The sequence below is a fragment of the Prionailurus bengalensis genome, chromosome B3, assembly GCF_016509475.1.
Source record: "Prionailurus bengalensis isolate Pbe53 chromosome B3, Fcat_Pben_1.1_paternal_pri, whole genome shotgun sequence".
Taxonomy (NCBI): Eukaryota; Metazoa; Chordata; class Mammalia; order Carnivora; family Felidae; genus Prionailurus; species Prionailurus bengalensis.
Window position 1 is genome coordinate 9,392,884 of NC_057355.1, and position 16,564 is coordinate 9,409,447.

Sequence of the window (16,564 nt, forward strand, 5' to 3'; positions counted from 1 at the left end):
CAACTTAGGTCTTTTAGGAAAGAAAGGGTAAGAGGGCAATGGCCTGCAAAGTGCTCCCTCTCTTGACAGGACATGGGAATAGCACCAGAAAAGTTCACCAGTCACCCAGCCAGTGATTCTCCAGCTGGAGTGAGCATCAGAACCCGCTTGAAGGGCTTGTGAAAACAGGGTGGTGGGCCTGCCCCCAGAATTTCTGCCTTAGGAGGTCCCGGTTGGCAGCCTCAGAAATTGCACTTGTAACAATTTCTCAGGTGCCACTGATGCTGGTGGTCTCCAGATCACACTTGTAAACCACAGACCCAAATAGCGGGTGTTCAGTAGACTTGGTGGAGAGGAGTGCTCCTGGGACATGATTCTTTCCTGCAAAATTCTCAAGATCCTCAGTGATGTCTCCTAGTGGTGCCATGATTGCTGGACCTCAAGGCAAAGACTCCATAAACATCCCTCTCTCTGAACTAAAATTACAGACTATCACCTGAAAAGAGATCCATGAGTTTTCAGAGACTCTTTCCAAACTAGAGTCTGAGGTTCCAGACAACAGAAGCCATTATTCATTTTTGTCTGTCTCAAAGCCTTACCATGACTTGGCACTCATTTCTCGACTGACAGGATTAGTGCCTGGGATTCCCAACATCCTTGGAGTATTGAATCTCTTCTAGAAATCAGGGGCTTCACTAAAATTCAGATGATAGGGGCAATCCCACTTCTTTAAATGTTTATTTATTTCTTTTGAGAGAGAAAGAGAAATAAAGAGAGAGAGAGGGAGAGGGGGAGAGTCGGTTAAAGGGGGAAAGAGAGAATCCCAAGCAGGCTTCGTGCTGTTAGCGCAAGCCCGATATGGGGCTTGATCCCACAAACCATGAGATCATGACCTGAGAGTCAGACATGTAACCAACTAAGCCACCTAAGTGCCCCAACCCCACTTCTTTGAAGGACTGGCTTTATTGTCAACAAATCTGGCATTACTTATAATCTTCCAGAGAACTCAAGACACATAGTGCTACTTGAAATTCCCCTCCACACATCATGGTCTGGCATTTTGCCACAGGTTTAGACAAGCAATGGGAGGATTCTCATTCTCTAAAAAGCTTTCCCTCCCTTTGCCTTTTCCCATCTAGCAAACTCCTCCCTACCTCCCAACAATCCAGCTCAAGTTCCAGCCCCTGTTACCTCAGTTCCAACTTCTGGAAAGTTCTTCCTCTGAGTTTCCATCACAGTTTCTACTTTCTCTTACCACAGCATTTTTACAGTAACACAGACATGATCTACTTGTATATTTAATTCCATATTTGGCTAGAAGTTCTCTGAAGACAGAAACTGTATTATGATCTTTGAAGTCTGAGCACCTGCTCCATAGTAGTTTTTTAAATATGTTTTTTAATGTTTATTTATTTATTTTTGAGAGAGTGGGGGAGGAGGAGAGAGGGAGAGAATCCCAAGCAGGCTCCATGCTTTCAGTGCAGAGCCCAAAATAGGGTTTAAACTCACGAACTGTGAGATCATGACATGAGCCAAAATCAAGAGTCAGACACTTAAGTGACTGAGACACCCAGGGGCCCCCATAGTAATTTTTAAATACAGGCTTGGTGTCTGAATAAATTAATAAGTGAATAGGTGGCAAAATTCTTCTGCTAAACTTAAATGTACCTTAACCTTAACCCCACATTACCTCTAGAAACCACATAAAATAAGGGTCACAAAGAAGAACTTTTTTTTTTAAGACTATCAGGAGTGAGTTGGAATATGGGAGGAGGGCAAGGGGGCAAGGAAGGCACTGACTGGGTAAGGGGGAATGACGATGGGCAGGCTGCTCAGCTCTGCTGAGAAGGGGGTGTGGCATCATGATTCTTCAAGGTAAGTCAACAAGCTTGTAGTAAAGCCAGAGCTGGTACAGCCAGAGCTACTGGTGGAGTCCACCTGCTTTGTTTCAGACTCTCTATAGAAAGCTTGGATATTTTCCCAGACCCCTCACCCACTGTAAGCCTCATCCTTCAATCTTCATCCAGAAGTACAATGAAGAATTTGATGGCTTTGCCTAGATTGCAAGGTGAAGGAATTTTTTTCCTCTGTTTACAGTTCTGTTTCTATTCCATTTGGAATTCCTGAATTATTCATAACCACTGTACCATAAACAAGTCTTTGCCTATGGGATGTATGGGTGGATGGACAGACAGATGGATGGATGGATGGAAAGGTGGCACAAGAGATATGAGCTTCTCGTTCAAAGTAAAACTCTTAATGAGTTCACTTCCCTTCCTCCCAAAACCCCATTAATTTCATTGTGGAAATGCAAAACAAATAATTTCATAACAGTGGAGGTAATGGGAGGGGGAAGTCATAAGCCAACCAAAGATTCTAACAAATTTTGGGAGACAAATAGAAAGTCTACTGACAAATGAAGCAAAGGGAAGGAAGCCACAGCCCAGAAATAGCTGTAATGGGACAGCAGATGGGGCTGAAGGGGTCTTTCAATGTAGGGGGCAATCTCTCAATCAGAAACCCAGAAAGGCTGTGGGTCAAAATTCTACCCAACCCCCCACTCTCATCTGAAACAACAGTTTCTTATTCTTGAATAATATACAAAAACCTCACAAAGGAAAACAATATTCAGATTGCTAGTTCTGGAATCAATATCTTTTTTTTTTTTAATTTTTTTTTTCAACGTTTATTTATTTTTGGGACAGAGAGAAACAGAGCATGAACGGGGGTGGAGCAGAGAGAGAGAGGGAGACACAGAATCGGAAACAGGCTCCAGGCTCTGAGCCATCAGCCCAGAGCCCGAGGCGGGGCTCGAACTCACGGACCGCGAGATCGTGACCTGTCTGAAGTCGGACGCTTAACCGACTGCGCCACCCAGGCGCCCCTGGAATCAATATCTTAAGAAACTCTTTTGAAAATATTTTCAACCCTAAATTATCACTTAAAAGACAAGTTTTGTATATATCTCAGGTAAGATGGTACACTGTGACTTTCAAGTACAAGAAAAACATTTTTTTTCATTGTGTGCAGCTCTCAGACTCTTGAGAATGTGTTGTGCCTAGATTGGCAAACACAGATCTACATCATGAAATATTTTGATTCTCATAGCCATGGATGAACTTCCCACTTTTTGTATTTCCCTCAGCCTCTCAGAGCCTTTTGAGGTGATTATTAAATAGTAATTTATGCCCTTGCCCTCAGACCCCTTATGTAATCTTTATCCTCTCCAGGGAAAGGATGAACCCTGGTAACTCTCACAACACCTAGCACCCAGGCTTTGCATGTGGTAGGTCTCCATGGATGCTATCCAATGAAAGCTTCCCACAGCTTCCAGATGGTAGGGAATAAGGACATTGAACTTTTGCTATTTTAAGGATGATAAAATGTTACCCCCAACATAAAAGGTTCTTCTGAAAGTGGATTGTCAGTCATTGGAATCCACTGAGTGTTCACAATGTGGCAGGCTCCATGCCAAGTCCTTACTTACTTGTTTCAAATTTTTTACAACAGATCTGAGGTTGTCCCATCTTATTATGAAGAAACTACAATTGGGGAGATTAACAAAACCTTCTCAGAGCAGATACTTAAACCCAGGTCTTCTGATTCCAAGTATAGTGCTGGTTCTACAGCACAATGTCTTTCTTCTAAGAAACTGATTGAGAAAGAAAAGCAGAGAAAAGGAAGAGGTGAGGAAACAGGGCCACATGAAAGTGCCCCTACCCCCATGTCCAACACAGAGTTTAGTCTGTCGAACTTTTGTAATGGAGTTAAATTGATGGTCTCAAATTGGCCTTCTTTGTCTTCAGGCACCTCCCCCTACATGTGTCCAGGACTATCTGTTCTTGCGTTACAAACATCCTTAGACGAGAAGGAGCTTCCAACTCTCTTGGACCCATGCAACATACTAAAGTAGCTGATAAGACAGATTCAAAGTTCTAAAGCTCCACATAAATGCATTTCACCAAAAAAAGGATGCCACAAATTCCTAAGGTGGCCTGAGAGTTGGACACATTCCACATTTGCATATAAGAATTTTGATATTCTCTAACAATCTGTAACACTGCTCCTCTCCATTGCTTTTCTACCCCTCCCTCCAGCCATGATGTTTCTTTGGTGGTAGCTGATGTACATCATGGATTTGGAGATGAAGACTAGCTGCCATCACCTGATCCCTGGACAAAGCTTTCCCAGTGAAGATGGACACAATACATTTTCTGCATACTGTGAAAAAAAAGGGTCTGCCAACCCACTGAGTCACAATGTTATGTGACAGCATCATCTTTGTGGACTGAAAGATTTCTAAAAGTCATTTTCTATTTAAGGCAGCTCCTATTCTGTGGTCAAGCAACTCAAATGTGGGCAGTAGGAAACTATGTGTGCTTGTTAGTTATATCCAGATTAGAAGACCAGAATGATGATAGGCACATGATGTCTTTAATCAACACCCTGCCCAAGATAGCCTTCCTGACTATGAGAGCACCCTCTACTTAAGGGTGACATTTTGTGGTGACCCTTCTCTATGGAGAAGAGAGGAAAATATTTGGAAAATATAATATCCTACACAGAATTCTCCATATCTTTGCTAGGTCTTGGTTGACCCATTGACAAATCTACAGTAGTTCTAGGACACCTGTAGACTGGATTATTCCTATGTATTATCAAAATTGTGTTAGCCAAGTAGAGTGTGATGTTAATAATAGATATGCATTTTACCACATATAAGTATTCACACAGGCTAAATAATGCAAAACATACCTAATATGCTTTTGATTATCAGTATATTAGCAGCTATGTAATTATATTTTTTACACCATTATTATATGCCGTGCACTTAAAATACATGAAAGTGAATTATAAGTGGATGGGAGTTTGAATAAGAAGGCTACACTTTTTTCCAATTTAATGAATTCCTGATTCTTTGCAGCAAAACCATGATGAAAATTAATGAAAATCCCAGTGGCTATTATTCTAGCAGAAGAATATGATGGAAGTAAGAAATGCTATAAAATTACCACCTTTAAACAATGAACCATAGGGGGTATCTCCCCCTCCAGGGTCTGCAGTTTGAGTAATTGGTAAGTCACCCTTGTCTAGAAAGACACCACAGATGACTTATATAAGGCACAAAGGATTGAGTGGACTTGGTAAAGATATTTTTTCTTATAATTTTTTGAAATTAAGAGAGAAGTTTCATTTTAAAAAAATTTAAGTCTCTGATCCATCAAGTTAAGAACTCCAGCTCTTTTGCTTTTCCTCTACTTCTCTGTGCTGTGACCTAAAATAAATCCAAGCCAAATGAGGCCTTAAAAATGAAGAAATGAAAAATTAAATTGTGAGACAGACCTTCCAAAGTACTGCATCTGTCCTTCAAACAACTGGGTCAACAAATGGAAATAGTGTAAAACAATGAACAGCATTCATCTGGGACCTAGATTTACAGAATAATCTAATCTTTCCGTTGGAAATCAATCCAAGCCCCAAGGGAAGGTCATCCTTGTCTACGATAAACACAACCATTATCTTGGCTTTTGCAAACCAGGCAGTTGTGTCAACCCCCAGGCATATAAGAATCATCCATGTTTATTTTAACAACCCCAACTGATAGGACTAAATGGGTTTAAAGATTAAATGCCTTTCTAGGGTGGGTTTCCTACATTTGCAGAGAGTTTTTTGCTAAATAAAATTAGGTTCAAAAAAACATAAATCATGAGAACTAATTTTCCTCGTAAACAACAGGAAAATGTTTAAGCCTTTTCTAGGGAGGCCAGAATCTTTTATGTTGCCAGAAGCCTGCCTATAAATTCATTAGTCAGATTTACTCTATTGGAGCCATGTAGCTTAGAGAAAAGTTCATCTAAGATGGAATAAGTCAGCTGCTGAGGAATGTCACAATTTCCATAACAGTACAATGTCATGCATGAAAGAACAAAGTGCTTGGGTCCCTAAAGAATGGGAAGTTAGCACTTTTGATAAAGCAGGAATCAGATGATGACCGTCCAGCACATGGTTATTCATTAGTGCCCTCTGCCATCATGTCCTTTGGGTACCATCAGCCAACTACATTCTGCTGTGGTCAAATGTCATGAGAGTCTCAAGAAGTGCAATCTTCTTTTAGGACAACAGACAGAACTAGAGAGAACCTATAATGTTACAATCAGCAGGTCCAAAAGGCTATCGTGCTGAATACAAATCCCAGCAAATATCCTGTGTTCAAATAAGCGTGCAAGCCACTTCGCACAACATCCTTCCATACTGAGATAGTTGAACAAATTATGATACATCTGCAAGATATACCTATGCAACTCTTACAAGGAATGGATAGGCCTATGTGTTTTTGCTGAGTGATAATAAACAACCTGAATAACAGTAAGTAACATGTTAATGTTAAAAAGTAAAAAGTGCGGGTGTCTGGGTGGCTCAGTGGGTTAAGCATCTGACTTCGGCTCAGGTCATGATTTCATGGTTCATGGGTTTGAGCCCCGCATCAGGCTCTGTGCTGACAGCTTGGAGCCTGGAGGCTGCTTCAGATTCTGTATCTCCCTTTCTCTCTGTCCCTCTCCCATTCACACTCTGCCTCTCTCTCCCTCTCTCTCTCTCTCTCTCTCTCTTTCTCTCTCTCTCTCTCTCTCTCAAAAATAAACATTTTTTTTAATTTAAATAAAAAGTAAACAAGAAAGCATGCATGTGCAATGAATGATATATGCACATATGTACATATGAACATATAGGGACATTTGGCAAGCATTAAAAAGAATAGGAACTTATGCCACAAATTGTATTTAGCAGCAATCTCCAGGGAATGGAATTGGTATAGAAAAAGGAGCATTTGTAATTTTTCTAAAAACTGCATTATAGGGGCGCCTGGGTGGCTCAGTCGGTTGAGTGTCCAACTTAGGCTCAGATCATGGTTTCACAGTTCTTTTTTTTTTTTAATTTTTTTTAACATTTATTTATTTTTGAGACAGAGAGAGAGCATGAACGGGGGAGGGTCACAGAGAGAGGGAGACACAGAATCTGTAACAGGCTCCAGGCTCTGAGCTGTCAGCACAGAGCCCGACGCGGGGCTCGAACCCACGGACCGTGAGATCATGACCTGAGCCGAAGTCGGACACTTAACCGACCGAGCCACCCAGGCGCCCCATGATTTCACAGTTCTTGAGTTCAAGCCCCACATCAGGCTCTGTGCTGACAGCTCAGAGCCTGGAGCCTGCTTCAGATTCTGTGTCTCCCTCTCTCTCTGCCCCTTCCTCGCTCATGTTCTGTCTCTCAAAAATGAATAAACATTTAAAAAAATTATAAAAAAAAAACCTGCATTCTATTAATTTCCTATTAATTTCAGCTTGAGCTGCCATGACAAAATACTACAGACCGGATCGCTTAAACAGCATAAATTAATTTTCTAATAGGTCAGGAGACTAGAAGTCTGAGATCAAGGTCCAGCAGGGTTGGTTTCTGGTGAGATCTCTCTTCCTGGCTTGCAGATGGCTGCCTTTGCACACCGCCTTCATCTGGCTTTTCTTGGGTGTACACTCTCCCTCTTTCTCTCTCTTATTCTTCTTATAAGGCTACCAGTCTTATCAGATTGGAGCCCTATCCTTATGACCTCACTTAACCTTAATTACTTCCTGAAGACTCTATCCCCCAAAACAGTCAGTTGCATTAGAGTTAGGGCTTCAACATATCAATTTTGGGAAGGAAACAATTCTGTAAATGTTTCTTTAATGGACATTATTAGCGGCCTGCCCAGCATTTATCTCCTTCCAAATGGAAACTCTATTTTGTGCAGGTATCTACTTATCCCATGTGTAGCCAGGTGCTTAAGGAAGGGCTCATCCATCCTTGCTATGGATTAGTTTAGCAATAAGGCTAAGACCCAATTCTAGCCAAAGACATGTGAGAAATATTCTACTGAGGGATTCTAGAACAAGTCTCTTATCTCCTAAGAAAAAGCCCTGGGAAGCAATGGTCACTCCTCTTCTTAAGGATATAGCCATTCTCAATTTGAGGCCTGTACCTGCTTCAGTCATTCTGTTACCAATCTGAGTATAAAGTCAATACTGAATATGGCAGAGGCAAAGAAGGGAAAACCTAACCTCTTAATGCTGTCACTGACTCACAGGATCAACTATCCCACAGCTGACCTTCCCAGTCACACGAAGCAATAAAATTTCTCATTGCTCAGATCATCATAAGTCAGGGTTTGTTCTGTGGCCTGGTCAAAATCATCATAAATGATACAATTTGTAAGAAATGCTTAAAATGAATCTTTTTAAAGATTTTTTTATAAATCACTTTCCTAGAAATTTACAACATGTATTAGCATACTAAAGACTGACAAATCTGTTTTAAAAATCCTATTGTGGCTGAACCAGAGCTCCCCAAATTTATTTGATAATGGGATCCTTTTATGTTCCCTTCAGCAAGTCCTAATATCATCAACAAAAGGAAATAGTTGTTAAAAGACACCCCCAGGGCACAGCTGGGATAGACTAGGCAACATGGGGAAATGAAGGAGCCTGAACTGCAGCAAAGGTTCCCTAAGGAAGGAAACTCTTGAGGGACTTTTAAAATCTGGGATGTCCAATATCTTTTTTTTTTTTTTTTTTTTTTTACTATGCTGCCCTTTGGTTTCAATACCATCACAAATATCTTTGGTCCCAAGTCTTCATTAAGTCTGCCATGCAGACATTTACTGGTGAATACTGAGAGCAAAAAGATACTCCACTTTAATCCCAAGGACATGGAATCCCAGCAAGCCAGATGATTTTCAGACTTTCAACAATCTGTCTATGTAATGCTACACACACACACACACACACACACACACACACACACGTATATATGTTTCCTAGGTATCATTTGGGTGGGGGCATTACATTTGGGACTCATTATCCCATGAACCTGATGAACTAAACAATGTTAAATATGTAGTAAATACAAATAAAAACTAGGTAAACCGTATGAAAAATAGGCAATGCAACATAACCTCACCTTCAGAGCTGTCACAGAGAAGGGCATATTTGTACATGGGTGTCTCGTTTGGTCCAGGATGACCACAGGCAAATTCAACCAATCAGAAATCTGAAATATCCCAGCCAAAAGCCCTTCACCAAGGTGCCTTTCAACTACCAGTTATCATTACGAGGATTTTATAAATATTTGTGGGATGTTATGATTAACATATCTTTCCCTCTTAATTTATAAAACCTATGAGGACAGAGACCATATCTATTTTACTTACCATCCCGTCCCCAGTGCCTACACAGTACCCCACCTATAGTAAACTCTTAATAAATATGTGATAAAAGAATGAATCCATCAGTGAATAAGGCATTTAATAACACTCACAGATCAACTGAAGAAGTAAATCACTCATGCTTAGTGACTGTAATAAAGAATAAATATATTCCCATCATAAAATAATGTCTACAAGTAGAAGAGAACATGTCAAAGACAGTATATTTGTATCAGGTTCTCCAGAAAGACTTATTTGACAAATTATGGAAATGTGTTTCTTTCCTTATATATGTCTGTTGCCTAAAACTTGGTAACTTAATCCTTTTGTGCATATTTTGATGGGGTTGGGAGCATGATTAAATCATACAGCAGAACTGGGGCGGGGCGGGGGGGGCTCTGGCACTCCCTTTGGAATGAAGGGCTGCCTGTTCTGTGCCCAAGTAATGGCACATCCTCCCCTCCTACTAACTATCCAACATGGGATCAGAAATTTGTTCCATAATTCATCGTGTCTCTTGAGTTATCACAAAGGTTATCATAGGTTAATTAGTTGTAAAACTGGTTAATGTTTCAGGAGGTTGGATCTTCCAGTATACAGGGACATAGACACGGAGAGCTTTGTTTTCCAGAATGCTTTACTTCTAAAACCACTATCGCAGAAATCCACAAATACATTACATTGAACAATATTTTTTTTCAGACACTGAAAGCAATGCTATAATCTGGCAGGGGCACGTGGGGAGCAGAAGGAGGATGTAGGAGAAATGTAGGAGAAAGACCCCAAGACTATGGCCAAGTAGACATTGCACGCCATTAGTATGTATCACTCTTTTTTTGAAAATGCCGCAGCGCAGACCCAGACAGTTTGACAAATGAGTAGGATCATGGAGAACACTGAGGAAGATGATTAAGGGAGTGTAATAATTGATATATGAGGAAAGAGGCTTTTGAAAAATCTAATTATGAAGAGACCCAAATGATGAGTTTGCTGAGAAAGTGCAGATGTACTTCTGCTTTGCACTTGGAAGTAAACCCCAGAGCAGGTTAGGAACCAAAGGACTTGTTCCAACAGGATGTGGGTAGGAGTGAAAGGAAGAAATAAAAAATGGGAAAGTCAAGACCCGGTGTCAGGACAAAAGTCTTCACAGGAGAATGTGTTACTCTGTACAGATCTTCCCCCATGGCTGTCTGTTCTCCAGATAGAGGATTACTGCAGACCCCAGTTTCTGTCTGTAATGCCCCTCACTTGGCCTGACTGGGCAGCCAGAAGGGTCCTGTCATTTCCAATTAGGATGATTGTTTAATGTGAACAGCTTTGTGTTTAGCAGGGGAGATGTTTATAAAATGTAGAAAATATTCCTAAATGAATAGGTCTTGAACAACCTTCAGAATCTGGCTAAAAGGGTGACTTAACTGAGAGGGGTACTCCCAGCCCCATTCTTTACAGTCTGGACTTTACCACTGTCTGAAACAGCCCAGACGCTGATTCTGATGTCCAACTATGTCTCTGTGTTGTCAAGGTTTTCCAGCACCTCGAATGAGACTTGTGGAGCCAGCCACCTGCTCTGTGCCTACATGCAAGTCTTGAGCACCTCATGTGTACCATTAAGCAAAACCTACTCAGAATGAAGAAGTGGCTCCATCTCAAGTGAACTATGGAGTCAAGATCAGAAAGAGCCAAGAGGGGCCAGAGTGACACTTTCCATCTGCCACCTTCTAATTTGGAAAAAATGGTTACATGGCTCTGTCGCAGCATTCTGAACTCCAGTGGAATGAAGCAATCTTCACCTAATAGATCCTCTCCCATTCCTATGATGGTATTCCTTGGCCCCGTTTCTGTGCTTACACTCTGCCAAATCCATGAGTCCTTCCTCTGGTCACCTCCTCTGTTGGAAAAGGAATGATTTGGGGAAGTTGGACAATAATAACGGACCAATTCACCTGCCTCTCAGTGACATTTCTGAATAGAGTCAGGGAAAGTATTCCCATCTGGGATGAAAGGGTTCCCAAAGGTTGCTTAATCAACCATCACAGTAGCTGGTATAATCAAATTTATAAATAAATCAAGGTAATATTATTTCTGTCTTCATAATTATTTATCTTTCCAAAAAAATGAATTAGGTTTTTTATAAGAATTTTTAAAGTATTTTTAGCAATGAAAATGTGAAAAAAAATTAAGCATAAAATAAATCTATTTATGGTATTTATCATACCTGTTCTCAATTAGACAGGTAGGCTTTTTACAAAGATGGTACTAAAAACAAAGAAGGAAGCCCCTTCACTTCCAAAAGCCAAAGCCAAAGAAAAGGCGTTGAAAGCTAAGAAAGTGAAGCTGAAAGGCCTCAGCCAGAGAAAAAAGATCAGCAGGTCACCTGCCTTCCAATAGCCTAAGACACTACAGCTCTGACGGCAGCCCAAATATCCTTAGAAAAGCACATTAGAGGAAACAAGTCTGACCACTATGCCGTCATCAAACCCCCCAACCACCAAGTCAGCAGTGAAGAAGATAGAAGTCAACAGCACACATGTGTCCATTGTGGATATCAAGGCCAATAAGATCAAATAGGCTGTGAAAAAGCTGTATGACACTGATGTGGCCAAGGTCAACACCCTGATAAGACTCCTAATGATGATGCTTTAGATGTTGCCAACAAAATTGAGATCATCTAAACTGAGTGCAGCTAATTCTAAAGATAAATTTTTCAACATAAAAAAAAAAATTGGATGGAATGGATGGGTGAACCAACAGATTGCTAAACAAGATGATGTATGTGTACTATTGATCATGCCATACGCACTATTTTATAACTCGCATCTGCATTTTCACCTAATATTATCCTTTCAAACATTTTCCTAAAATACGTTTTAATGGCCACATAATATTTGGTGTTATGCATATACTGTTACCCATTCATCAGTACTTTACAGTTCAGTTTGTAAGTTATTTCTAATCTTTTACTATTAGAAACAATGCTGTCTCGGTATCAATGGATGTGAATCTATGATCATTCTTTTAAGAATTCTGGAAGTGGAATACCTAGGTAAGAGGAATTAAGCTCTTTTATGGCTTTTCATTCACACAGACAGTTGCTGTATATGAAGACACCTGTTTGACCCTCCCCTCACCAGAACTCATGCTATCACATTTTATACTGGTCCATATGATAGACAAAAGATGTATGTGTATACACACAGGAGTAAGTGCACATACCATTGTTCCTCCAATTTTTAAATTAAATTCATACAATTTATTATATATTTATATGATTTATTTAGAATACATTAATGTATGCAATGTATTTTATAAGTATATAATAAAATTATTATATATTTTTAAATTATATAGTAAAATATTCTATTGTATATTTAAAAATTATAAACTTATAATATTTATATTTTATTATAAATTTAATATATTACCTCCCAATACTAGGTACAGGGAAGATTTCCCAACATACGTAAACTTTAAAAGTAACACAGAAAAGTTCAGAGCAGAGACAAGCCAAGTGATTTTTATTATTTTTAATTTATCTATTTTTAGAGAGCAAGAGAGCATGAGATGGAGAGGGGCAGAGAGAGAGGGAGAGAGAGAGGGAATCCCAAGCAGGCTCTGTGCTGTCAGCATGGAGCCTGATGTGGGGCTTGAACTCAGAAACACAAGATCATGACCTGACCTGAAACAAAGAGTCAGATGCTTAACCGACTGAGCCACCAGGGCACCCCATGCCAAGTGATCTGTAAAAGACAGAATGGTTTCTAGCCCAACAAGATTTGAGTGTGAATGGATTAAATGTATTAACAAATTTAGAGGGGAAAAAAAAAGCCTGGGCCATTGTAATCAAAGAAAAAGAAGCATTGCAGGCACAAATGTTGAGAAAAACCCCAAGAAATGCTTTACAACAGAATCCCAAACCCAGGATAAGGCTCATTCAGTCCCACAATAGATACATCTCCATTGCAAGGATGCCTGCAGCAGATCTAAGTTTTTACTATTTTATTATGCTTAAATCTCTTTCTCCAATATTATCTTCTCACTGGTTATTTTTGGTAAATGGGAAAACAATATTCATGTGTTCACCTTATGGCTAAAAACGTCACCAAACTTCTTATTAATCTTCCTAGCTTATCCAGTAAACATGGATACTCTGGATTTTCCAAGTAGATAATAGTGTCATCAGCAAATGATTATTTGTCTCCTCATTTTCAATACTTTTAACTGTCTCACTAATGGTAGCATGTGGGCTAGAATTTCATACACAGTGTTCAAGACCAGTGGTAAGAGTAGGAGCTTGCATACAGGTTAAGTTTCTACGAGTGATCTAAGTACATTTGAAAAAATGCAGGGACACCTTGGGTGGCTTAGTCAGTGAGGCATCCAACTTCAGCTCAGGTCATGATCTCACAACTCTTGAGTTCAAGCCCTGCGTCAGAGTCTGTGCTGACAGCTCGGAGCCTGGAGCCTGCTTCAGACTGTGTGTCTCCCTCTCTCTCTGCCCCACCCCTGCTTGTGCTCTGTCTCTGTCTCTCAAAAATGAATAAATGTTAAAAAAACTTAAGAAAAAATGCATAACTTCTGCTCTGTCAGAATATATATAATATATAATATATATATACACACACATATATATATACACACATATATATATATATACACACACATATATATTTATGTGACCCTTGTTAATTGTATTCTTTAAGTACTCTTATATTCTCTTATTGTGTGTCTATTTCATCACTGCATTTAAGAGATATCTGCTGGAGTCACCATATTCTTCTGGTAGGTATATTAGTTTTAGCCTTACATATTTTTTAGCTATGTTGCAGGGTGCAGAAAAAGTAATAACTATTATATTACTCTTATTTTTAGTATATATTATTCCTATGTCCTGCTTAATGCTTTTTGCCTTGATTTCTGCTTTCTTTGATATTATAACCACATTATCTATTTTTGTTTTTAACAACTTTATAGAAATATCTTTGACACACAAGAATTGTATATATTTAAGGTATACAAGTTGATGTTTGGATAAATGAATATACTATGAAAAGATCACCACAATGAAGCTAAATCACCCCATGCAGTTATTAGTGTGCATGTGTATGTGTGTGTATCTGTATGTGTAGAAGATTTAAGATCTATCCTCTTAGCAAATTTCAAGTGCACAATACAGTATCACTGTGCTGGACATTAGACTTCCCAATCTCATTCATCTTGCATAACTGAAATTTTGTACCCCTTGACCAACATCTACTCATTTCCCCTCCTCTTGTTCCTGGCAACCACCATTCTACCCTCTGCTTCTTTGAGTTGTACTTTTTATAGATTCCACATATAAGTAAGATCATGCAGTATTTGTCTCTATGTCTGGTTTATTTCACTTAGCATAATATCCTCTTATTTTCATCTATGTTGTTGTAAATGACAGGATTTCCTTGTTTTTAAGACTGAATAATGTTCCATTGTGTATTCCACATTTTCTTTATCCATTTGTCCATCAATGGATGGACCATATCTTGACTATTATAAGTAATGCATCAATGAATATGGGAGTGCATATATCTCTTTTGAATATTGATTTTGTTTCCTTCGGATATATACCCAAAAGTTTGATTGTTAGGACATATGGTAGTTCTAGATTTTCATTTTTTTAGTAATTTCTATAACTGTTTTCCATAACAGTCATACAAGTTTACATTTCCACCAACAATGTACAAGGGATCCCTTTTTTCCATATCCTTGCCAACCACTGCTTACCTTCCATCTTTTTGGTAATATCCATTCTAAAAGATGTGAGGGGATATTTCATTGTGGTTTTGCTTTGCATTTCCCTGATGATGAGTGATGCTGAGTACATTTTTACAAACCTGTTGGCCACTTATAGTCAACCAATCTTCTACCGGGGTGTGAAGAACATATAATAGGGAGAGGGAAGTCTCTTCAGTAAGTGGTGTTGGAAAAACCGATATCCATACGAAGAAGAATGAAATTAGACCCTTAACTCACACTATATACAAAGTCAACTCACAGTGGATTAAAGACTTAAAGGTAAGACCTAAAAACGTGAAACTACTAGAAGAAAGCCTAGAGAAAAGCTTCTTGCCATTGGTCTTGGCAATGAGTTTTTGGTCATGACACCAAAAGCACAGACGGCTAAACCAAAAATAGACAAATAAACTACATCAAACTAAAAAGCTTCCTGTATAGCAAAGGGAACCATGAACAGAGTGAAAAGGCAACCTATAGGATGGGAGAAAATATTTGCAAACCTTATGTCTGATAAGGGATTAATAACAATAATATATAAAGAACTCCTACAACTCAATAGCAAAAACAAAAGAATAACAAATATCTGATTAAAAAGTGGCTGAAGGACCTGAAGAGGCAATTCTCAAAGAAGGCAGACAAATGGCCAACAAATCCTTCATCTGTTTTTCTTTTTCATTTTTTATTTGTTAGCTGTAGTGGCTGTTGCCATTGTTGCTGTACTCATCAGCAGAATTTTCTTGATCTACTTGCTTTCATGTCTTTATTTTCAGGTTTCTGGTGTCATTTTGCTTTCAGAATGTATCCGGTCAATATGAAACAGCAACCTTTTAATCTCTGTTGCAATTGTTGAGTTTATTCACATTTGTTGGGACAGGTTTGGACTTCTGCCATCTTATGTTGTGTTTTTCACTTGCAGTGCATTCTTTATTCTTTTTACTTTCCTTTCCTTTTATTTGATCAGCTAAACTTTCTTTGCTTCATTTTTTTCCTCTACTGCTTTAAAAGTTAATCTTTTGTATGTTTTTCTAGAAGTTATCCTGTCCTTTATGTATAATTAAATCTTAACAATGTGTTCAGTTTGAATTTTACTGATGGAAAGTTTTTTTTATAATTTTTGTTTGTATGTGTACTTCTGATTTTGTTGGGGAGAGGGACAGGGAATTAAACAGAGAAATCACCTAATGATTTTTTTCTATTTCCCTTTTTCCTATACTCTTCCCAAAGATATTTGCATTTATAAGTGCATGGTTATAAACTCAGATAAAATTAAAAGACTCGTGTGGAAAACAGCAATACAGTGCTCCACTTCTCCTTATATTTAAGTCTTGCTCCACAGTAGCAAACTCTTCAAATATTTCTGCTGTGTATTCTAGTATTTACCACCAACCTTGTAAATATGCTGATAATGCTACTTATTGACCTTGTATTTAGACAATGCCTACAGACAGCTGTTTCGGTAGATGGCTCTGATTGGCCTCCCGAAAGCCATAGATAACCTCTTTGTCTTGCCTTCCTCAACTATGGAGGATGAAAAACTAGAATACCTTTCTAGACTCCCTTGAAAATAGATGTGGTTTTTTT

At 39.0% G+C, this 16,564-nt stretch overlaps 1 protein-coding gene and 1 long non-coding RNA gene across 2 annotated transcripts in view; one reads left to right on the top strand and one right to left on the bottom strand.

Annotated features, from left to right (window-relative positions):
• AGBL1 (AGBL carboxypeptidase 1) overlaps nt 1-16,564 on the bottom strand; it is a 765,585-nt gene that overhangs the window by 646,854 nt on the left and 102,167 nt on the right. The window lies entirely within an intron of this gene.
• Nucleotides 4,906-11,293, top strand: LOC122468254. The gene is made up of 2 exons (XR_006293173.1): nt 4,906-5,054; nt 10,737-11,293. It is a non-coding gene; the product is annotated as an uncharacterized LOC122468254 (long non-coding RNA).